The 24,821-nt window shown below is 39.6% G+C and overlaps 2 long non-coding RNA genes across 4 annotated transcripts in view; one reads left to right on the top strand and one right to left on the bottom strand.

The window, feature by feature from the left end:
* The window catches only part of LOC122768502, a 68,874-nt gene extending 44,681 nt beyond the window's left edge, over positions 1 to 24,193 (bottom strand). The window contains exons 1-4 of one of the 3 annotated variants that reach the window (XR_006360311.1): positions 23,785 to 24,193; positions 18,712 to 19,058; positions 14,054 to 14,133; positions 1,384 to 1,501 (exon numbers count right to left, since the gene is read on the bottom strand). This is a non-coding gene — a long non-coding RNA (uncharacterized LOC122768502). Of the gene's footprint in view, positions 1 to 1,383; positions 1,502 to 14,053; positions 14,134 to 18,465; positions 19,059 to 23,784 lie in introns of all 3 variants that reach the window. The other 2 variants (XR_006360309.1, XR_006360310.1) reach the window with 2 other exon arrangements.
* On the top strand, positions 18,977 to 20,754 carry LOC122768503. Its single transcript, XR_006360312.1, has 2 exons — positions 18,977 to 19,032; positions 20,139 to 20,754. It is a non-coding gene; the product is annotated as an uncharacterized LOC122768503 (long non-coding RNA).
* Positions 24,194 to 24,821: the final 628 nt, after the last annotated feature.

Here is a 24,821-nt window from a genome sequence, read left to right as displayed (position 1 = left end):
CCTTCCCAAGACATGCTGACAAGGTTAGAGAGTCAACGCCGACATTAACAGGTCAGTGTGTGGCCCACTTGGGAACAATTACTCCCAGTCACAGCTAAGTGGACACTTGATTGAACACGACGGAGGCAGGACACACTTCCCACAGATAACAATCCCCACAGCCATTTAGGATAAAAAGCCCTTGTGATACAGCCTTTATGGGCAAAATTCATCTTCCTTTTCCCTTTTAAAAGAATGTGAGGGTGTGATAGAGAGCCATTCTCTTGGAAGAGATGGCTCTCTCAAAGCATTACCATTTTCTAGCAATACTAATAGCTACTTATGACACAGAAACAATTACAAGGTGACTGTGAGAAAAATCCAAACAATGGGACGAGCTGTTGAGATTCCATTTTCCTTTCATGGATTTATAAAAACTTGTCTCACAGACTTGACAGAATTCTCAACCCCCAAAGTAAAATAACCTAACACGGTGACACTAAAATCACAATCACAGATAAATCTCTCTAATTAACTGTGTCAATGCTGCAATTTAGTTGGGTTTTTTTTTCCCTTTCTTTTCTGTGCTGCCCAACCTTTAACCTACTGACAGTTTGACCCCACTCCCACCTCACGACAAAAACTTTGTCTTGAACATCTGGTGACATGCATGCACACACTAACAAACACACACGCAGCACCACTGGGTTGTTTCATGTCACAGCTCAACAACAAATAGTTTGTGTGTTTCATCATTATGTGTGGGTTTAACATAGTCCAGAGAGGGGGGGGAAACTAAACAGATGTTTGGGGCCAGCTACTACCGATAAAACTGCACACTGCAAAAGTAATGTGCATCGCTGTGTTAAACGGTCACTCTTGTACGATAGTCTCTCCGTACACAAATAGGGCTTATCGATTCATGAACACATTTCGCCAGCATTTGCATAAGCTGTGTGTTGTTTGTGGTATTGCTTCTTCTTTTCCCCCCAGTCTTTGTTTATTTATTTCGTTAGAAAATCAGTTCCACATTGTCTCCTGTTCTGCAGGCTGGTGCAGCAGCTGTTGGTTGTTAGTGGCTGGAGATGACACAGTTCACCACTTCTCCGAGAGACAGGCAGCCCACAGAGCCGCTCAGCTGCAGTGCAGGAGGGACAGTGTTTATCACTCTCTCTGCTCCCCGTCTCTCTTTTCCCAAAGAAGCAAGAAGCCCAACATTAGCAGAGAGAGGGAAAAAAACAGACTCCTGCTGACAATATCTGTTCTTCCTCATTAATGGGGTCTTTTCCATTTCATTTACAACCCCTGAGGTACAGTGCTCCCAAAGAATTCAGCAAAGTGATACAACATTAAACCATTTGCACATGCAGAGAGCAAAAGCAACAGGCTCACTGGTTGACCTACTGGTTGTTGTGGCAGTCAGCTTTATTCCCCAGGACCAGTTTGTAACCAAGTGGGCATCATGTGAATACCATCTGGGTACAACTTATTTAAAGCTGGCAGAAGTCCCATGGCAGCCAGCCTGGCAATGAGGAGAAGGGGAATAAATTGCATCATTTACTTAACATGCATTTACTGCCGCACGCTTTAAAAGCCCATGACTAAATAATTTGCCTTTTTTCGGGTGCCAGTTTCTGCTGTCAGCCAATTTGCTTTGTGTGCGACAAACAGAGCAACTGTCAAAGGGCTGATAAAGGAAGTATCGAGATGTTAACCACATGAAATCACATTTAACACAGAGTATATTAACAGCCCTCAATCCATTTACACCAAAGACATCTCCCAGTGCATTATGCACAGCACAGAACTCATAAACAGACAATAAACACATTGTAATTATAATGCCAACTCTTTAATTATGTGTGTCATTTGGGGATGGTCGAGCTCACTAATTGTCAGAGTGTGATGTGAGAGGATGGGGGGAGGCAAAAAGGAGATCAAGCCTCGGGCGCAATGAGAACCATATTCCCCACTCTCCAAGCGTGTTAGAAGGCAGAAAATTCAATTGGCACGGTTCCAAAGAAGAACAGTCCAAACAGCCTTAATCAGCAGGGACCAACTCCATGCAAATCATTTACATTAGCACAAGTGTAGGAAGCAGAAAAATATCTGAGGTTTCACTCCCCAAACATGAAAGCAAAGAAAATCTCGGCTTCCTGTAACCTCGCTGCCAGGTGTCCTTGAAAGAAAATGCTTCACTTGCCTCTAATAAAAAAACATACTATCTGAAGAGGCAGAAACGGGTAAAAGGCGCCTTCATCCCTTTTTTATCTGGAGCCAGCAAGGTATGTATATAAAATTTGTTTTGTTGTCACTATTTAATGCAAGCTCTTTTTTATTTTACAGTACAGAACCAACACAGAAGGTGGATGACATGTTTCATCTCACTACATTTGTAGTTAACGGACTTGTAGCAGATTGTTTAACAACAAAAATTATCGTTGAACAGTTTTGTACTTGAGGATCAGTTGTAAATTACTTTACTAACGTATCAAACGTGCAGTAATCAATATTTATGTTCCATTTAATTTAAGTTCACTTAAGAAAGGCAAGGAATCAGAAAAAGTCTAGCACCAAATAAATAAAATAAATCTATGCTCGTGTTCACTTCTCTCATTGGTGTGACACACAGACACCTGGAAATGATTGTAAGTGTGTTATCTCCTTTGTAAAGCATCGCTGACTATTCACATTTGACATATGACTTTTTAGATCCACCCTTCAATTCAGGGTGGTTAATGATAGATGGCACATAATCCTTTAAAAGACCATACAACATTAAAAAGAAACTAGAAATCATTTGAAACCGTCGAGTAAGCTTACAATCTGTCACTATTATGCACAGTTATTTACAACATATTATAATACAGCTTATCTTTGAACTCTACCTGTTGCTGACAGGTGACATCATCTCAGCAACAGTTGTTTTTCCAAGTCTGCTCACATGATCAGGGATATTGTTGCTTATTTGTGGATCAGAGTCCAAAAAAAGTGAGTGACCTTGGATAGCCTTTGGTATTATTTAACAGTATATCACAGTGCACGTGGTGAACAAAGATCGCAGTGCAAATTGTTGAAATTGCCATAAATACAGTGAAGAGTAAAGAGAGAGACAGAGACAGAGAGCAATACTCCGATGAATCACCAGCTAGGCAATAAGAAACTGTCAGCCTGCCGATGAGAAATTGTCTGTGCTGTTGTTTACATACTGACTGTCACTGTGTGGTTGGCCCTGACGATGAGAACAACAACACACCGTCTCCGATCGCATGATCTCACTTGGTGGAAAAAGAGCTGTCACCGTGAATCGGTTGCAAGGGTGTGGCATCACAATCAATGGAGGTGGCGAAACGCAAACAAAACAAACCTATTATCGGTTCCGCGGCATGAAATTACACATTAGCTAAGCCGGAACAATCAATCCTGCGCCAGTTGGTCTACAATTTACAGCGCAAAGTGTTGTCACCTCTGCGTTTCCATTCCTCTGTCTGTGTGAGGTTCAACTGAACACTTCACTGTGCCCTGCAAGGTCTTTTACACAGCAGCGCTATAGATAAAAGAGATCAGAGCGCCTAAGAGAGACAGCGAGAGAGAGGGAGAGAAAGAGAGACAGAGTGCATGAAGGATACCGAGTTTCCATCTATTATCCATCTCCTATTCTAATGTGGCCATTATGCTCTAAAAAGAGACCGCTCATCTATTCATTTTATGAGACATTTGAAAAAAGATGACACTGCAAGAGGGTTGGGCTGAGTGATTAAAATTCTTTGAATTAGCCCTTCAATCACTGCGTACAATAGTGTATAAAGTACACACAAATGCACTCAAAAGCCTGGTCCAACTCCACTCACACACTGGTGGGATATGAAAAGATTGATTTACACATTTCTCTCTGCAAGTTGTTTTTCGGTGCGCGGAATTGATTGGTCAGCACATTAAAAGCTTGTACATTATACACTCCACATACACAACATGAAAAAGCTTTCAGAAAAATATCCAATAACTAAGAACCGCTGATTGCTTTAAACCGCCCCGTGTTTACAGCATTTACAACAGGTGTAGTCAGTTTCAAACAAAAGTTAGTAAACAGCAAATAGAAAGTGGCCAACAAGAGCGAGCCACGATGAAAAGCAGCTCTCATGATGTGCACGATGCAGTAGCATCAAATAACGTCACCTGTCAGATTCACACAGCGCGTTTGGACTCAATGTAGATCTCAACCTTCAAATAATGTCTCCAATATTATTTTTTGTCATATATCAACTTACAACAGGGTGAATTTCAGCTCTCTCTCAAAGCCTGAAAGGGTCTGCATCACCTGGCACTGTGGAATGTCTGGTTTTGGGTCCATGCCACAAAAAGAACTACAACATTCTACCACGATGCAAGTTGCCTAACAATTGTCTGGTTGAACAAAAAAAACAGCTGAACAAATATGTTCAGACACTTTTGTTTCAATTTTGGGTCCTAGAACTTCTCAACAAATGCCTCAAGGAAGTTTGCAAACTTACAGCATATTGAAATGTCATAGCGAGCGTTTGTTTTTGCAGGAGGAAAATGCATAGTGTTTACCAAAAAAAACACTCCTTCACACTCCCTCCTTTCTGAATCAGGTTTCAGCTTCTTAGCCACAAAACCATTCCTTACAGCAGCATCGCCTCTGTCAGAATGTGGTCTTGTGCGAGCTTTCTTTCTTTGACATCAAACTCCAGATAGTGTTGTGCTGTGCTGAGCTACTATGCTGCATGCAACCAGGTTGAGACACAGACACTTGCAGTCACTGAAAACATGGCTGCAAGTGTGCACAAGAGAAACAACTGATTTTAGCCATTTCGCACTTCCTCTGGACTCTTTTCCCTGCCTTGGAGAAATCTGGTCTATAACAAGAGACTTTGACCAGCCACAGTGCTGCTCAGAAAAAGAGGGGACTCCTATTGGCTGTTCTATAAGCAGCTGTGTGTACGCGTTCCTCTGGTGGAGAGGTTGCTGTTCTAACATTTGCAGCAACTTCCTACACTGAAAAGCAACAAAAACAGGGAAAAAATACAGACAGCTCGCCTCCATCCCAAAAAATATAAATCATCTCTTTCTGTAGCATTCCTTCCATTTTCTCTTGGAAGAATCAGGCATTGATTTTTCTCGATAGTAGCAATGATGCTTTTTGGCAAAAACCTGAGGTCAACAATATTTTTATTGTTTCAGGTAATGCTATAATGACCGTACAGTGTAATTATATGTGTGCAGTTTTCACATTTTTCACAAAAGAATACAGTATCTACGGGTAAATGTCAAGTATTTAGAGTGAGCTACCTTTACACTTGAACAATAGCACGGCCCTGGCTCTCTTTAAACTGGAGTGGAATCCTAATTATTGTTAAAAACCTTTTTGTTCTACTATTTCATGTCAAAAAAGTAGCTGCTGTGAAAAGGGGCTATAACATCAGGTTTATTCAAGACACGCTTGAGCGTCACATACACACGTTAAGTGAGTTGAACTCATTCACTGCTTGTTAATATTGCTTATTTAAGACCAACGTTCAGTCACGTCATTCAAATCCAAATTCCGACGATCACAGAACTTGACAGACATACAAACAATAACTTCGCACCTTAACCCAACCCTCCCCCGCGCTGCTTTAACCTCGAGTTCAACTGATCATCAGATTTATTCCATACCACGCCATACCATACCATACCATTTCATCCCGTGTCAGACGTTTTCTCGTGCTTTTTCGCTCTTACGTGGAACAAAGTACTACAGTACATAAAGTTTCACTTTCAGATATGTTTCTTTCTCTTGCTCACCCACTCATTTACTCGTTCTGCTCTCTCGCGCTCTCCGTCTTTATCTTGGGTCTGTTTTTAGACGAGCCGTCGCTCACGTAAATATCTCGTACAGCCACAACAACATGAGACAAAGTTTCCAGTTCTAATTCATAAATCTGAGCAGGATCAGGGACGTGGAGCTAATTCAGCATTGAGCCATTCAGATGAAGTGCATATGTGCAAATAGATGCGGGTTTATGAGACAAATATTCAAGAGCTTACAAGTATGTGTTTGTGCTTTTTTTTTTGCTTTAAAGCTGAACAATGGACTGCTCAGGTTCACCATCCAATATTACAACATCAACTTCTTGCCGCTGGCTTTTCCTCTCAGCGCGGTAAACACTCATTTTGTTTTTGACAGGTCACATTTTGCAAGTATGCTATTGTGTGTTGCCGCCACTGTCTGTCTCTACATGTGCGTGTGTGTGTGTTCACCGTCGGGACAAAGAGAACATCAGTGTTATGAAACAGGAGAATACTTCCTTGTGCTATTATTCAAACTGCACTTAAGGTGAATTGACAAAACAATTTGAATGTGACAAATCGTGCATCTAAAATGGATTGGTTTCGTTTGTGTGTGTTTGATTGTCCTGTTAAATATATGGTTAAGTATATACACTCAACATTAAGTATCTGGGATTACTGAATGCAATTACAAGTGAAAATGAGCTTCGAATTGTGCAAAACGGAGGCAAATGAGACCTGAATATAATCTGATTAACATAATAACACCTAATCTTATTTTCTGCGCCTTGCACTCCTCGAGACAAAAACTATTGGTGCCTTGTACACCACGAGTAGGACAACAATGATTATTGCAGTAACTTCTTAAATAATTTAATATATTGACATAATGTTTCTGTATTATGCAAAAATTTGTTGTGATATAACACGTTAAAAAATGTTTCTCTGTTTGAAGTTTTCTCTCCATGAAAAGGCTAAAAACTGCACTTTGACATTTATTGGGATCATTATTGATATTTTTGGCCATATTGCCCAGCACTTTGAAATGCTGCAAAAATTCAAAAAATATTTAATCTTATATGATCCTGTAGAACTGAATATGACTGAACAATATCAATATTTTAGAACTTATGTGAAAACTGTATGAACAAAGCACATGCAGCCACGTTCTGCCTCGGTATTCACTGCAGTGAGATCCTCACATAACTTTGGAGTAGTGGCACAGCAGCGGGATACATTTCCCCCTTTCACACAGCAGCGCCCATCTTCCCTGATTTCTGCTGCTGACCAATTGAAAGTTGCAGCTCGCAGCACGTTGCACAGCTGACTGCTGTGCAGGCTGCTGTGTGTTTCTGGTGAGACCATAGCAGGATCAGCAACAGCCACAGTGGCTGTCACCTTCCGTCAAAAAGGGACTTTACGTACATCCGCAGCCTCTGATGCTGAGTGAAAGCCACAGATACATCGCACCTGACAAGGATCTTTGTGTGGATCTTAACGTAGCACATAGCGCATAAACACCACATTTTCTGACTCAAAATATTATCAATTGTAAAGTTTTTTGATGTGTGTGGTTGTATGAAATGCCTTTCTGCATGTTTGCATGTTCTCCCCGTGTGTGTGTGGGTTTTCTCCGGGTTCTCCGGCTTCCTCTCACAGTCCAAAAACATGCAATATGGGGATTAGGTAAATTGGACACTCAAAATTGACGATAAGTGTGAGAGTGTGAGTAGATGCTTGTTTGTCTCTATATATGGCCCTGTGATAGACTGGCAATATGTCCAGGGTGTACCCCACCTATCGCCCTATGTCAGCTGAGGTTGGCAAGCACCTCCGAGACCCTCATGTGGAGGATAAAGCGGTAGAAAATGGATGCATGGATGGTTATACGAGGTAGTGACATTTGGTCAAGCCTGACCAGCCTGAAACACAGATGCTCACCCTCACTGAAAACCTGCCAGGGAGGACACAATAAAAAACAGCTTTAGCCATCATCTACACCTGCGTAAGTCTTGTGCTGTTGTCCCGGATATCAGCATGGCTGTGATGCAGTCGCGTATGCAGATATTCAGTACAACAGCACAGCGTCGAGTGTGACATTGCTTTTATACAACAGTTCTACGGACACTATTCCATAGTTAGAAATTAGAAGCAACAGCAGTTTATGCTTTTATTTAGTATTGCGCCTGCGCCCACTCACTGCCATGACCTCCCTTGCACATCTGAAGGTTTGCACGAAAGTATCCTGCTCCTTCCTCCTCTCCTATTCACAAATGAATTCAAATATTATTTCTGGAAAAAAAAATTTTTATTCAATACCAGCACTCATGCAATGACTCTCGTCCAATTAAATCACTTGCTCGCAACTGGTCGGAACTCACTGTTGTACAATATCTCAATATCTGACTGGAAGCTGAAGTTTTTTGGGGGGTTTTTTCCCACAAAAGTCCATCATGAAAATCACAAATTTCACCACACAAAGGAGTTGATCCACTGTTGCCTCCACCTGCAAGATCATATCTGTTATTTTGTGAGTTTCATGTTTGAAATACCTCATTCAAATTTACTTAAATAACACAACCTTATCAAACAAGGCACTAGTAGACCAACAGCTCCTGTATCCATGCATGGGGAAAAAAAAAAAGAAAACACAATTTTCTCTGTGGACTTTGTTCAGGGAGAGTAAGTGGTTTAGAAACTCCATTTTCCAGCTGGAAAAGGCTGTCCAACAGTGCTATAAAGCAGTGAGTAAAATCTTGAGATATGGTTGCGGTGGATTTTATTAGCCGAGTCTTTTTGTTAAGTGGCTAAAAAACTGTTTTTCATCGTCTCCCCACTGCCAGCCATATTTTCTATGAAGGCAAGCATCCATGTCTTGGGCTGGTTCACAACAATGGCAATGGTAATACACAGCGATGTGAGCTTTGACTGTGTTAGTACCTCATACAACCAAACTTTAAGAAAAAAAAACCTGGCAGTGTTCTTTACAGTGATCTAACTGCTGAGTGGTAAGCAGGTAAGCTAGAAACAGATGCTTATTTGCCCAGTCCATTCCTAACAAGGAACTCACAACAACAAATTACAGTATGTGGAAAAAAGTATTTGGCCACACCTGTTAAGTATTGAATTCAGGTGCTTCAAGCATACCAAAACATTATGGACAATGCTATGCTTCCAATTTTCTGGCAACAGGTTGAGGAAGACCCTTTTCCATTCCAACATGTCTGTGCCCCAGTGCACAAAGCAATGACTATAAAGACAAGAGTTTGGAGTGGAGGAAGTTGACTGGTCCACACAGAGCCGTGACCTCAACCCCATCAAGCACCTTTGGGATGAACTGGAACAGAGATTGCGAGCCTGGCCTTCTCGACCAACATCAGTGTCTGATCTCATTAATGCTCTACAGAATGAATGGACACAAATTCCCATAGAGCCTTTTCCAAATCTTGAGGAAAGTCTTCCAAGAAGTGTGGAAGCCGTTATAGCTGCAAAAGAGGAACCAACTCCATATTAAAGGACTGTATATGTATTTGAATATGTCATTACAGTACCTGTTGGTGTAATGGTCAGACGCCCAAATACTTTTGTCCATATAGTGTATGTTTGGAACCTGGAACCGGACATGAAGTAATTTATCTGCCATTATCTATTTTTATTTTTGAAAATAAAAGTTAAATTGATAAAACTGATTCAAAATCACATAAATGAGAAGAAAAAAAGTTAGCTAACATGCACAGAGTCTAAAATAATTATGTACTCTTACCTGGAGAAAACATAATATTGTAATGAATGAAATAATGAATGAAAATATTCGTAAAATGAACACAAAATAAACTGTAAAATATTAAACATGTACCTGATGAATGTGTTAGGTGTTTTTTATTTTTTTTTTCCGTATTTTTTAAGGAAGATATTACAATGTGAAACATTTTATAAGTCTGAATTGAAATGATGATTTTGGCTCAGTTTAATCACAAGGAAGGACAAGAATATCAGTGAATTATCAGCCAACGCTAACAAAGTTAGAAATATCAGCAGCAAAAAGGCAGAGCGGACGTCTTCCCCGATCACAAAAACAAAAGTGTTTATCTCATCAGCAAATGCAGTAAAATGTTATCTGCTCAAACACATGATTCCATCCAAGGCTAATCTCTTAAATGATAAACAAACAAAAAAATAAAAAAGAACTCCTGTGAAAATAACTATCTCCAACCAAGTGGTTTGGGAATGGAGCCCCACCCTGTTTACAACAGTGAGAACAAAAACAAACTCCCTCCAAGGAGCCTGGGCAAATGCAAGTCACACACTGCAACCAACGCAGGCAAACAACAACAACAACGTCTGAAGATCTACTGGGAGAGCCGGCTATCAAACAACAGCCGTCTGCACACAAACAAGGTGTGCATCTGTGTACGTTCCAGGGAGTGAAGAGAGGAGCAAGAGAAAGTGTCTGAGAGAGAGAGAGAGAGAGAGAGAGAGAGAGAGTTGGTGTGAAAGTGGAACTTGGTAGCAACCGAAGTCAAATACCTCCCACACCGAACCCAGTCTCAGGTCAACTGAATCATCAGGAGTCAGGGAAGATACCATCACCACCTTCCACGAATAGCTCACAAAACCACATCATGTGTGACGTCACTGTGGCAAACTCACTAGGTTGAGAACTCTCTTCCTCAATAACCAGGGGAATCTGACTGAAGAGGTAATGAATCTCAGTTAACAAGGCCATTATCAGCGACGGAACTACATCATCAGGAGGGACTCCAAATCCACGAGGCCCTTACCTCCACTGGCCTTTTTAATGTCGCTATTAACTGCTCAGGTTTACTGCCAACAACTGTATAAAAAAAGAGCACAGAGATGAAAGTATGGCACGTTTGAATCTCACGCTGTACATCATCACAGTAAACAATGAGACGGTGTGAGGGACACAGGCCCAATTAGCTTTCTCTACTCTCTGCTGTCAGGTGTTTAAACAGCCAACTAGGATGATAACAGTAACCTGCATACTTTCATCTGTGCTCCAGACTCATCAGTGCCTTAGCACCTCCGCTAAAGTGCTGCACTGCATCTTGGGTAATTACTGCATCCCAATTACCACCCAGCTGGTAAATATATATCAAATAAACAAGCAACAACCCGTCAATTAGGAGCATGTGCAGACTAGGAGGAAAACTGAATGTTCAGCTTCAAAGTGAACTTGTGTATCTGTTAAATGCAGTCAGGAGGAGAACACAACAGTATGTAAAATAATTAATTCAGGTCATTTGGGGTGTGCATCTCTCCCTCAGAGGGTGATTCCATACATGTTGCGATACAGGGGCTACAAAACGATTAAAGTAACATGTTTTTTTTATTATTATTTATTGGTTTGATTGTATACAATATGATTTGATGTAGATATTTTAGAAAAAAACAGAACTACCAATCTTTTATTGGGTTGTTGGGTGGTGTTGTTGTTATTTTATGCTAAGCACTTTGGCACTGTCACTATTCTGGCTTGTCATAAGTAACATGTTTTTTATATTTATTATGTGTGATTTGGTCCAAAAATGTCTTTGTGAGGTGTGACCCTGTCCCTGTCTTTACTGCAGTCAGTGTTCATATGTTTTGTCTCCCGTCTTATTTGTTGTTGTCTTTGTTATTTACATTGCTTGTATATTTACATGCAAATGTCTAGTAATATGCCTGGTCCCTATTTTAAATAAATAGATATTTTAAATAAATAAATGCGTCATTACCTCGTTTATGAAACCCTAAAGTTTCAGAACAAACAGTTCAGCTCCTGGTGCGGGCATTAGTCCGGGCACGGTTGCGTACTTTCAACTGCAGAAGAAGAATAAGAACTACTCTCATTGTAGCTGCTGAGATGCAGAGCATCCACCGTGCCAGAGGGGGAGCTGTGTATCTGAGAGCTGGCCTACCAATTACGTCACTTCCAGGTACCTGGCCAATCACAGGACAGTAGGAAAGCTCTCGTTGGCTGGCCAATCACAACACAGTCCACGTTCTGGGGGTGTGATTTTGGTCTGAAGCAGGGCGGCTGACGAGAGCGTCAATGAGGCAATATTTTGATAGGCTTGTTTGCAGCGACTAGGAGGTTTTTAACCATGAAAACAAGTTAATATATGTAAGTAGACCTCCATAACTAACATATATGTGCGATACAAGCATTCAATGTCACCTTTAAAATATATGCACTACAGTTTTAAGTGCTTCAGATTGTTTATTTGAACTTGAGGAGCAAGGTAACACAGCAGTAACACATCGATTAAACATTAAGTCTCTCAAACACAGTGAAGTCTTGCAAGAGCCTCTTATGAGAATTTGAAGTGACGCAGTGAGGACGCAAAAACATAGCAGCTTCATTAAACCAATTCATAACATTAAAGGGTTAGATTAATACGGCATATTAATCTAACCCTTAGATTAATATGTGTATCAATGTATTTGTATCTCTTATTTATAACCAATCATTATGTTTTGGACGTCTCTAATTGAAGGTGATTTAATTTCCAACAGTGCAATATTAAAAACATGGGGTAAATGCTGGTCCGACAAAGAAGGACTTGTAAATGAAACATAACATTGTTGAATTCAAAGGCAAAGAGAACAGCTACAGTAACGGTCTGTCAACAAAATTTGCATTGCTGCTCTCTCCTCGTCTCCATTCCTCTCTCCTGTCTCTTCTCAAGCCCGTGGAGCTGCCGACTCAGATCTGAGTGCTCTGATGGCTTATCACACAGCGAGCAGCAGGCTAAGCTGGAGTGATGCGCCCAGAAGACATGATCAAAGCGCACCAACTTTGCACCCAGCAATGATGATGGAAGAGCAGGCCCTGCCATGTTATGTTTCTTATTAGGCTGCCAACTGAAAACAGCCAAAAAGTCAAGCATGAGGCCCTTAAAAGATCTACTCCTGCAACCTTATTTCACATTACACCGTCTACTACACTCAACGGGGTTTAAGGAGTAGTAAGTGACATTTTCATATTCGTAAATCTGAATTCTGCTCCTCTAATTCTTAACCGTAGCAATGATTTAACCTATAGCCAGATTATGGAAGTGTTTATTTTGAAGCTCCAAGCATCCAGTTTGAGACGGATTTTAAAAAACTTTGTGCAAAAAAAAAAAAAGGCAAGTGAAGGTTTTTACAGTTTCCAGTAGCAGAACACAAATTAGTTTCATATATTCAAACTGATAATATGATCAGGCGCCACAGTGACTAGAAAATAAAGTATTGTGCCGAGCTGTGAGCCAGTCCCTAGCCACACATGCAACCACAACAAGTCTGATTAATCAAACCACAGAAGTCGTCATCAATATATACACAAAAACAAAATCCCCAAATTACTGCTACGAGTATAAGACATATGGGGATATATGAGTCTCATGTCACACTGTCTTCAGGTAAATATATAAATAACACCCCTACTGTACCGCTGTTCAAGAGGTCATAGTGTTCAAGAGTCTACTTCCATTAGATTTCCCTGGAACAGTTACTACACTACACCTCATCTTTGATCGACTCCGATACTGGAAATGACTGGATCTGATACCTGAAAACTCAAAGTACTGATATCGATACACTGGACACAAAATAGTGGTATTGAGCAATGGGCTGCAATGATTATTCAATTGATCATTTATTAATCAAGTACTGAATTATTTAAATTGGATTGTGATCGTGTTTTTTTAATGATTAAAACAAGTTTTCTGACTTTTCAACTTCATAAATGTGAATAATATCTGCATTCTATTGCTCCGTATAACAAACAAAGTCATTATTTTTTGTTTGTGGACAAACCATATATATGCATCACTGATAACAATGATGCAGCCAGTTCATTTACAATTAAAATTTTGATTTATAGACTGCAAATACTATTCTAGTTTATGTTTTGGAAAAGAGGTATAAATGTGTAGCTCCATATAGAGGAGGGCAGGGGGAAAACACTCTCTAATCTTTCTATAGATGCGAGTAACATCTGTCTGTAAGTTACTCGCATAACTGTCAAATGCGTCACTTGACAAGCTTCAAACGTGGCAGGTGACTTACTAAGGGCACCAGGGTCTACAGTGCCAACATTGACGTTGTTTGGATAACAAATGCAAGAAACATCAATTTCAAAATTGATTAACTGATATTTTATCGTAATAATTTTATTACATGATATTGCCCAGCCCTATATCGTACAGTGTACGCTTTAATTTGGACAACAACAAAAAAAAGCAAAGGAATTTTCAAAAAAGCTGTTTAAGTTCAAACAAAGAGAAGAATCACTTACAGTTTCTGACGTAATTAACTTTCACTGGTGGCTTTCAATTGTTCCCAAAGCGGCAAACTTCACTTCCTTCCCATGTTGCCCTGCAACGGCAAAACAGAGCAGTGTGTGACTATCTTACTTTAACAGGAGGGGGAAAGTCATAACGAACCTTCCATGCAAATATTCATCAGTACATGTTTGATAGGTAACCCCTAAAAGAAAATGTATTCCATGTCGTCCACTGGGCAAAGTTCTCGTCATAAACAAACGCAGGCCGACAAACAGACTGGACAGCTGAGAGAAACAGGTGCTGGGGTTTCTCCTGGCAGCTGAGCACAGCTTGGAGCATATGGTTGAGCCTCTCATGTCTGCACCAAAATGCCTGTAGTTTACCTGCAGCATTCCCAAAACATACAAGTGTTGTGCTATTAAAGAGGCCCTAATTTTGAGACGTTGCATACTAACATTAAGTGGTTCCCACACTAAAAAAAGACAGGTTAATCCGATGAATAAAGATGCAGTGACTAAGTTATATACTTGCAAACCACAGAACGACAACCCAATGAAGTTTATATCCTCAGTAAAATCAGATTTTATCTGCTGTGGTATCTATTTGTTTGCTTATTTGTTTATTTTACCTGGATTAAAATACAAAGTGTAAGAGAAGATAGGTTTGAACAATGTGTGTAAAAAATGTGTAATAACAAGATTAGGGGTACAACTAACAATCATTTTCATAATGTATTAATCTGTTGGTTATTTTCTCCATTAATCGCATACTTGTTTGGGCCATAAAATGTCAGAAACTGTTGAAAAATGTTAACAAAGAAACCAGAAAATATTCACATTTCAGAAGCTGAAAAATGAGAGAACTTGTTTTAATTATTGAAAAAAAAACACTCCGACAACTAGTTTAGTAATAAATTAATAATCGAATACTCGTTGTAGCCTTGAACAAGATAGAGCATTACCAGAAGATACCGTCAAAATATTAACATATACTGTGTAAAATTTGTGTAAAAGTGACTAATGCATGATATTACTCTCTAAAAGTGAGTGTAACTTTTACATGTTTATCCACTTCCCGTTGAGAGCTTTTAGATGTGCAGTGGAAGAGGACAGTTTCAAAACGTTGCGCAGTCCATCAAGCCCAGCCCAAACCTTAAGTGTATGTAAAAACAGGCCAATTATTTATTTGATTGAAAAAACACCATTTTTGTCGAAAAACAGCTGCACAATGATAATTAGCTTAATAGACCGACTTGACAGACGGAATAGATACTTAGGCATTTTCCATCAATGGACAATTTGTGTTCCAGTGGTTTGGCGTGTTCCTCAAACACAACACAAGTCGTAAAAATTAATTTTGTAAGTCAAGTTAATTGATTGTAATTGCATGCTCCCCCTCTCTCCCCATGCAGACGGATGACATTTGTTGTCAGCATCCCTCCCTTTATTAAGGACAGATGACAGAAGAAGACAGTAATTGATGACAGCATGAGTTAATGGCTGTTCCTGGGCTTTTCTTCACTCTTCACCGAGGCTGGAGAGCTGCTGCACCTGACGCTGTCCACTCTCTGACCAATCACCATGCCTGGCACTAAGGGCCATCTGCCTGGACACACCAGGAGGACCAGGACGCACTAACCTTTACCCAGGACATATTCTTCTGCTTCTCCTTTTATTATCATTTTCATTCATGTAAAGCAGTTATAATGCGCCTGCTGCCCCCTCACACTCATATCGCCAGTACTGTCCTCGCATGAATCAAAAATGCCAAAATCACATGACAAATTTGGTTACTAAAGTACTCCCAGTTTATACTTCTATCACTTGCTTTGCTTTGTGGGGGGAAAAAAAATGTGAAGCAAGTGGTTTGAGGGCATCTCCACTCTGAAATCAAGTGAAGGGCAAAGCCGGCAAATAAATCTACATAAAAAAAAAAAAACTGCAAAACGCAGAACCATATTCCTACACAGAACCGAAAATAACTCTCCTTATCATTCAGATACAAGCAAAGGGGGCACAGTCACTTTACAGCCCCTCCAGTCCAGAGCCAGCACAGGGTATTTCAATGTGTGTTCACAAATACTGAGCCGTCAGATGAAAGAGAGGGCCGCTCCACTCAGGGATAGGAGTCCTCACACTGACTGAATGCATGAGTGACTGATTACTTTCTTACCAGTTGAACCTCGACTCTCTACAAAGAGGAGCCTCAGCTGAAGCCTTAAGAGGCCCAACGAGAAACAAGGGCTTTCCAAATAACACAAAATCACAGATTGGTGTGTTAAGGATCTTGCGTCATTACAATGCATACAGCTGCCCTTCCTCAAATTTCAAGCTTCTTCTTTTTTTTCCTTTTTTTGTTTTTAAAAAAAACTCAACTCCCGGCCAACTGAATTTATTCAGCTGTAATATGGGGCACAGACACTACAGTCATTCTCGTTTTGAGATGCAGACGCGGGGGACGACGTTCAGTTGTTCCTATCCGAATCACATGAAGGCCGAGTGTGTGAATGTAACGTTTGTGTCAAACAGCAAGTTTGGGGGGGGGGAAAAAGCAAAGAGTTGCAAAGAAAGTCCATGCTGTGTTTTCAAACCTGGGTCAGCTTTTGTGAAGGTCCATTTCTGCATAAGTGAGCACACAAACCCTGGTGCCTGTTCAAATAGTCTGCAGCTCTCCCTCTCTCAGGCAGCTCATGACAACAGCCCAGCAGCAGCACTGTTTGATCTCCAGTGTTTTCCTTAATCTGGGTTGTCAAGGTTCGCTTGTTGGAGGCTGTTTACTTTACTTCTCCTACAAAAAAAGTGTATTTTTTTTTTATTTCCCCCTCAGACAATGACTAATCCAAAGAGCAAGAATAAGAGAACACTGCCAGCAATAGTTGTTAAAGCTGCAGTTTCCCTTTTGTAAATGTTCAGATGGTTTCAGTCCTGCAGTTGCCAGCTGCAGGCTTACTGTGTCAAATATTAGTGTAATATTTCATCCTAACATGTGTGCTCCTCACTCATACTTCACTTTCATAAATATTCAGTTTTTATTAAATAAAACGCCAAATGTTGTGCAACTTTGCAAGTTAAAAATAAATCAATGTGTTTCTTTATGAGAAGCACAAATTGACACTGTAATACATTATTAGGCTATCATGGTGATTGCTAGTGTCCATTTTCTTTCTGTAGTACACCTGCTACATAAAATATAAATTAAAACATGTGTACAACAAGTATTTTGCGAAAAAATTATTTATAAATAAGTCACTTTCTTTTGTTCCAGCTTCTTAAATGTTAGGATGTTTTGGTTTATTTGCTCTACTATGATAGTAATCTGAATATCTTTATTACTGTACCTTTGGGACATTTTAGACAATTTTCTTTGGGACCACATGAAAAAAATTGTACAAAATCATTAGCTGCAGCCTGTGTGTAAGTATCTTACACAAGACAGAGACAACAGCTAATTATTCACTTAAAGATAATTTAATTATTAGTAATAATAACGTGATGTGCATCGTCTGGCTTACTTACAGTAAAGAAAATGTCCGACTGTGACTTTACAGTCAAGTGTGACTCAGTAAAACCACTCACTTCAAACAAGCAAAACAGCATCCAAATAAATGAAACAATTATTTTAAAAACTGCTTTTAATGTTGAGGTGTGACTTCACTCACAGCTTTAATTGAACAATAATAATTATAATTTAGGGAGTGCTTTAATGTGTGGATATTATAGTTAACTTGAGCTGTATATCCGCCTTAAATGAATCATTGTCAGTCTGTGCCACACCAGAACAAGCACAGTTCAAGTGTCAACAAAGAAAAATAATTAAAAGAAGAAGAGTAAAGTATTAATGTCCCTTCTTCATCTGAACTAACACGTGGGGGGGGGGAAGCTGCTTCCCTGCTCTCCCTCTCTCTCCAAACAAATCACGGCATTCAAAACTTCACTACAGTCACTACTTACTTTTATCCTCAACAGGTAACTTTAACAACACACTGTCGCAGCAGCTACCTTCACTAACACGTTATTCTTTTAAAAAGCACTAACCTTTCATTGTGAAAACACTTACTTTTTTTGATATTTAAATGTACCCACTCCACAAAACGGTGCGTAAATGTCACCCCCACCCCCCCCGTTTGTCACGAGCCGAACTTTTTCAAAAGAGGAAGAAAGAAAACAGTAGAGGTTTCGACACTCGTAGTACCAAAATTGTAACAACTGCGACACTAAACCCAAAAAAAAGCATCAATACAGGTGTTTGTTTAAGACTTTATTTCGCTGCTTAAGGTGAGGGGGGAAATTAACGGCGGCGACAAAACTCGACCTTTCTCTGCGAGTGTTTGAGTGAAACAGCAAAAGCAGAAGCAGAAGCAGCAGCGACATAAACCACGATACAACAAAGCGAACGTTAACATGTTGATAATAGTGAAACTTACCGGGGCGGACAGCGCGTTACGGCGGCTGAGAAGGCGCACGCGGACGGAACCGAATCGCGACTACGCGAGGAGAAGGGACGCCGCCGTGCACGCGAGCTTGTGTACAGAGAGAACGCATGCGACAACAAATCACACCGTAAACAACACCACTCCTTCCGCCGCTGCCGGTGAAGGAGGTGGAGGTGGTGGGGGACTAACTAACTAACTAACTTAACTTAACTTACAAGGAGAAGGAGATAATCTTACCGAGGGCGTCGAAAAGGAGCAAGAAAATGGAGTTTCACACTCGCTGCCTCCTAGTCCGCCTCGCGAGCTCTCCCTTCTTTAATGTTCTTATTAGATTGTAACACATCGAGCGGAGAATAAAGACGAAAAGAGGGGGAGAGAGTGACGGGGAAGAGAAAAAAAGGAAGAATCGCGGATTTGGATGTTGTTGTTTTGATGGATTCCAAGTCCGTGACGTCATATCCACCTGCTGTAAACAACGTTCATTGCATTGCAGATCCTTCACAGAACAGAGAAGAAGAAGAAGAAGAAGAAACACACCATGGTCACCACACAAGTGGAGTTGAGTCGCACTTAGTAGCTCCTTTCTGTGGGGAAATGTAATGATATGCATTAGTTTTAGCTCAAAGTGTGAAAGGAGAGAGGGGGGCTGTCAAAAAAACTCAAAATGTCTGGGCTGACTAATTACTACTGAGGCACAATCAACTTCTATTATTGCAAAAAAAAGAAAAAAAAATCCTCCCCCTTGCATGTCTTTCTTTTCCTTTTTTTTATCCCAAATCCCTCAGAGCACAAAAAATATGAAAAACTTTGACATGAGATGTATTAATCTCAGCCGCTCACTTAAAAATAAAAAAAAGCTGTTGTTCTTAAAAAAACAACAACAGTGGGAACAAATAAAAGCAGCATTTTGTTCCCACTTTGGAGTGTATCAGTGTGTTTGACCTGTGGGAAAACACTTCATAATATTTTAATAATCACACAATTGCATGGTAAAGTTAGCAAACATCTCTGCATCACGTCATCTTTTTTTAACATTGAAAACTTTCCCAGTGTCTGGGTTTAACACAAAACAATCAAACTCGCCATATGGTGAGTGAAAAATCCAATTATGACGTCAAAAAGGTCACTTCTTTTTTGGATTTTGTTATTTCTTTCATGAAAATGACAGTTAAGATGCATTTTAGGTACTTTGAAACACAAAATGCAGCTCTAGTTGGAATTTCTGGATGTGTTTTTCAAGCCTTTTACTTACTATTTACTTAAATAAGGCATGACTGAAATGATGTTGAGAGTTTATCATGCATATATTGCCTGAAAATAATAATAAGCATCACACAAATGGCAGTAAAATAGTAATATGATGTAAGTTTAGAGTGTGACCTGCCATCTTTTTTTTTTTTAAGTGTCTCCACATGTACGTAGAGTGTGAGAAACACTCATCTAAACAGCGTCTCCCCTCCTTCACTGTCACAGAGAAAGTGCAAAAGCATTATGACAGTAATTAAAATATCTGTCACTCGCCCCCTGAAGAGGAGAATTATCATGGGCCAGTTCAACAGTCCAGTTAACACTCATTTTAAAGCAACATTAATTTGCTCTCAAGAGAAAATATTTTAAGTCTTTTCTTTTTTTTTTCCTCGCCTATTTTTCTGCCCTTGTTCAAGGTCTGAGAAACAGTGGCTCATTTCACTGTGAACGACATTATATTTATCATGGCTGCATCAGGGAGCGGATGAACGCTGCTACTGCTGCTGATGATGATGAACCTGCTCCTGTCTGGAAGGGCTGTTTCTTGGTAGACAGCGCCACCCGCTGACCACGCCAGGTCATAGGAGACATGACAAAATCTTCACAGAGAATGTGAAATTGTGGTGATTGTACTTTAAATGTACATGCCTCTTTTGTACAACCACATAGTTGTTTTTTTCCTGAAATATCCTGTAGCACAAAACACACCGACATGCCCCAACGTTTTATTTACTGTACTGTATGTACTTTCAATCCAAACAAAGTCAATAAACTCTCCAAATAGCAGCAGTGGTTCGCAAATTGGGGCCCTTATGGGTCCTTGGCACAATGCCAGGGGGTCCACGCAACATTTCCAGATGTATCTACTAAAACGATCATCATACTGAATATATAGGCCTACATTTTCACTTTTTTTAAACAAAAGGCATCAGAAAAACATTCATTTTCATTATGTAAACTGAAATCATTCACAGCTTACCTTCTTGTTACACAGTTTATAGTCAAATTATTCCAATAAAAATGTGTAATTTCTTTTGTCTCATAAAGAGCCTTGCCTGTAACAAATCTGCATCTGCATGTCACAGAACTACTTTACAAAGTATGTCATCAACAAGAGTCAAGTTGTCCGTCAGCTGATGTCCGAGTTTGTCATATACAGATAATCTAAAGTTGATTCAAAGGGCATGTTCATTTTAGCTTTAAAACACAAAACAAGCGATCTCGACAGCGAGACATGAGCTTAAAAGTGAATTTACACTTACATAAATATAGGTACAGGTTGTATTTCATTTTCTGTCGATAAACCCTCCTAAACATGACACACTGGACCTTAAAACACTTTTAGAGATAAGATATAAAGTCAGTGCTCAGTGACCAGCACCCTGTGGTCATCACAGGATGTTTGCAGAACATGCAGCAGTTCACTGTTTTTCTTTAAAGCTCTCTCTCTCTTTATATATATATACGTGCTCTGCAGGGAGACTATTGTGGCTCCAGCTGGTAATGTGTTTGCTCGGTTTCGAAAGAAAACCTTTATCAAGCTTCAGATACATCAACATTTCCCATTTTTACTTTTGTTAAATAACCCTGAGATGAGAATGTTTTGCTCTAAAATGAAGGTGGATACACAAACAACAATGCCTTAATTCAGTGTCAGTGACAGAGAAGAGGGCCTCACAGGAAAACAAAACATGCCATATCCTGTTGCATTCACAGCATGAATCCTAGAACAAAGCAATTTAAATAACCTCAGTTTTTCAAAAGTTTGCAAAGGTTGCAAACATTTGGAATACTAAAAAGCTTCAACAAACAAGTGCATCATAAGCAATCGGACAATAAAAACAAATTAATCATATACAGTGCTTAACAAATGTGTAAGACCAAATCTTTCAAAAATGTGTTTAAAATTAAAAAGTTTTTATTGTTATTTATTTGGCAAATAACAATCTGAATTCACAAATTTGAGCCAGTTCCCTGGGCTTCTCTGAGAAATGAATCAAGCATCACATTCAGCCACTAAAATGATTTTTTTCCTGTTCTGGAATGCAAGTAAATAACTATAATTTGACATCTTAATCAAGAAATAGTAATGTGCTTTAATATTTTTTCAGTTTTTTGTAAAACAGTAAATTCATGGATAACAATAATTCTTATATTTTAGCATTAAAAATGTCATTTGAGATAAAGAGCTTGGTGTATTGACCATTACAGAAACATAAAACAATGATTTTGATAATTACCAATGCTGTTAATTTAGGGCAGCTGTGGCCTTGCGTGATGGTCTAATACATTTGCTGAGCACTGCACATGTGCCAAATGCCATATGCAAATTTAAGGAAACACTTTAGACTTAAAACCCTTTCATTTGGGGGACACCATGTCCAGTTTGGAGTCAAAAGCACATGGCTTTTGTTACAGATGACAAAATGTGTGTTCAATGTGTTTTTTGTGCTAAATCCCACAGTTCACATTGGACAAACTAAAAGCAAGGTTGTTTTTTTTCCATATATATATAGTAACAAGTAGCCTGGAGGCAAACACATCAGCATGACCAACCACTACTGTGATGTGTTTAATGTCATCAGGGCCCATGGACTGAGAATTCAAATATATCATTTCGGCCACATTACACACACATATGCAAATAAATCCATAACCAGGTTAGAATAAAATTATTTAGACACAATGTCCCTACAAAATCCATTATGGTATAACTATATTATGCTCATTAAAATCCTAACAAGCTCTGCAACATTCCTGATTGGTATATTGATGAAGTTTTGCTGGATTACTGCAGTTTCTCCTCCAGAGCTTGTAACATGGGCTGTGATTACTGAGAGAAATCCTAATGTATATACAGCATTTAACACATAATTTACACTCTCTAATTCTACAATGGCTTGATCTGCTTGTCAATAGGAGAGCTCAGCGTTGAACAACAGCCACGTGTCAGTGTCTGAATTTATTATCCCGCTCTGCCCCGCTGATGTGTCGTGTGGATTAAGGCCCTGACTTGATGAAGTGCAGTTGCAAATTAATTGAGGATCACTATCAGTTACACTACGGCCTCTCCACACTCATGCGTGCACACAACAAAGTAATTAGCTTTCTGTTAATTAGGTAATTAAGCAAATGAAAAGGAGCTCCTCTTGATTTCCAAAGGGGGATGGATGGCTTTCATGCATGTGCTCCCCCCCCCACCCACTCTTGTTGCTGCTCGAGGCTGAAGCATTCAACACATAATGAGAGGAGGAGGACGTCTGAGGAAGCAGTACACATGGTAACGAGTAAAAAAACTGGTAAATCACTGAGGAGAAGTGGAAATAAACAGATTATGATACCAAGTGCTGTTTTGAAAATATTCAAAAGCCATTAATACATTAATATGGCATGGCTTTTTCTCTGATTCCAGAAATTAAACATGATATGATGAATGAAAATTTAATCCGTACATCTTATGTGTTTAATTGCTTACTATTCCTTATTTTCTGTTTCCTGCTCAGGGACTGCAGATGTTAATTAGCGTATTATTATAGTTATTATTAATAATACATGTCATAATAAAACATGACATTAGTGAAGCAGTTCTGTTTATTTTGGAATGTTACAAAAGTGCATTTCCAGCATCCACAACTATCTGATCTCTGAATAGATAAATTGAATAATAATTACATAGATTTATAAATTACATCAATCTTACATCAGATTTTGTCTCTGTTTTTGTAATTTTGCAGGGCGATCTTGAAAAAGACTGTTTGCCCTCAGTAGCTCTTCCCTGTTTTACATTAAAAAAAGATGACAGTGATGAATTTTTCTATCAATTTTCTAAATGACATTAACACCACACCAATATATCCATGCGGTTTACACACACACACACAGAGTGGTGTGGTATGGTGTATGCAGTCTATGTTGACTCACATAAACCTGAGTCAGGGCAGGAAGGACCTGTGTTTAGAACAACAAACCGATGATAAGACATAATTACACAGAGTTTTGCTGACACCATGTCATATTCAGTAATTGCAGAGTGAGATGCAAAGTCATAACCAAAACACTTACCTCATTGTCAAAGCGTGCAGGTAATATCATTTAAAAACCTTTTGTTTTGCATTCATTAGTCTCGTCACACGGATAATGAATTATTTAGCTTGTCGCAGAAATATGACTCACAGTTTTAACAACACTGACAATTAGGCTTTGTCCGAGGTCCAAGGTCAGAAGGAGGTGTATCAACCTGCGTCAGTATTAATCACAGTAGATTTATAATGCCCATGCCCATAACTGCACCATGCATATTCCCTGGTACACTATATGGACAAAATGTTTCTGGACGCCTGACCATCACACCAACAGGGACTGTAATGATGTCATCCAATACATGCAGTACTAATATGGAGTTGGTCTCCAGCTACTGTATAACTATAGTTATAGCTATAACAGCTTCCACTCTTGGAATGGTTTTCACGAGATTTTGAAGTGTTTCTACGGGAATTTGTGTCCATTGATGAGGTCAGGCACTGACATTGGACGAGAAGGCCTGGCTCGCAACCACTGTTCCAGTTCATCCCAAAGATGCTTGACGGGGTTGAGGTCAGGGCTCTGTGCGGACCAAACCATGTTTTTATAGTCCTTGCTTTGTGCACTGGGGCACAATCACATTGGAATAGAGAAAAGGTCCTCAAACTGTTGCCACAAAGTTGGAAGCATAGCATTGTCCAAAATGTCTTGGTGGGTGCCCAAAGCCTAAAAGATGGCCCCAATATAATTAATATCAATAATTGACAGGTGTGGCCAAATACTTCTGTTCATAGTGTACACTGCAAGTCTGAAATATGCATGTTTGCTCTTTGGGCTGACTACTTACCACATTCCACATCCACAGCAAGCTGTTTCACATTTTCATGTCACCTACAGGGAGCATGTGCAGTCATCACATGCACGGTCCACAAAGTGGAAATTTATCACATAGACCCTGGCAGACCCTTGCAAAACACCCAGAAGTGGAGGACTCTGGCCTAACGGAAAATTAGGACAAACACCTGCTGAAGTATACAATACCTCTCTTGCCGAAAGTCAGCCTTCTCCTCCAGGAAACT

Source organism: Solea senegalensis, linkage group LG4 (assembly GCF_019176455.1).
Source record: "Solea senegalensis isolate Sse05_10M linkage group LG4, IFAPA_SoseM_1, whole genome shotgun sequence".
NCBI lineage: Eukaryota > Metazoa > Chordata > Actinopteri > Pleuronectiformes > Soleidae > Solea > Solea senegalensis.
The sequence above is the reverse complement of the archived record's forward strand: the minus strand, read 5'-3'. Positions and strand labels throughout refer to the sequence as shown.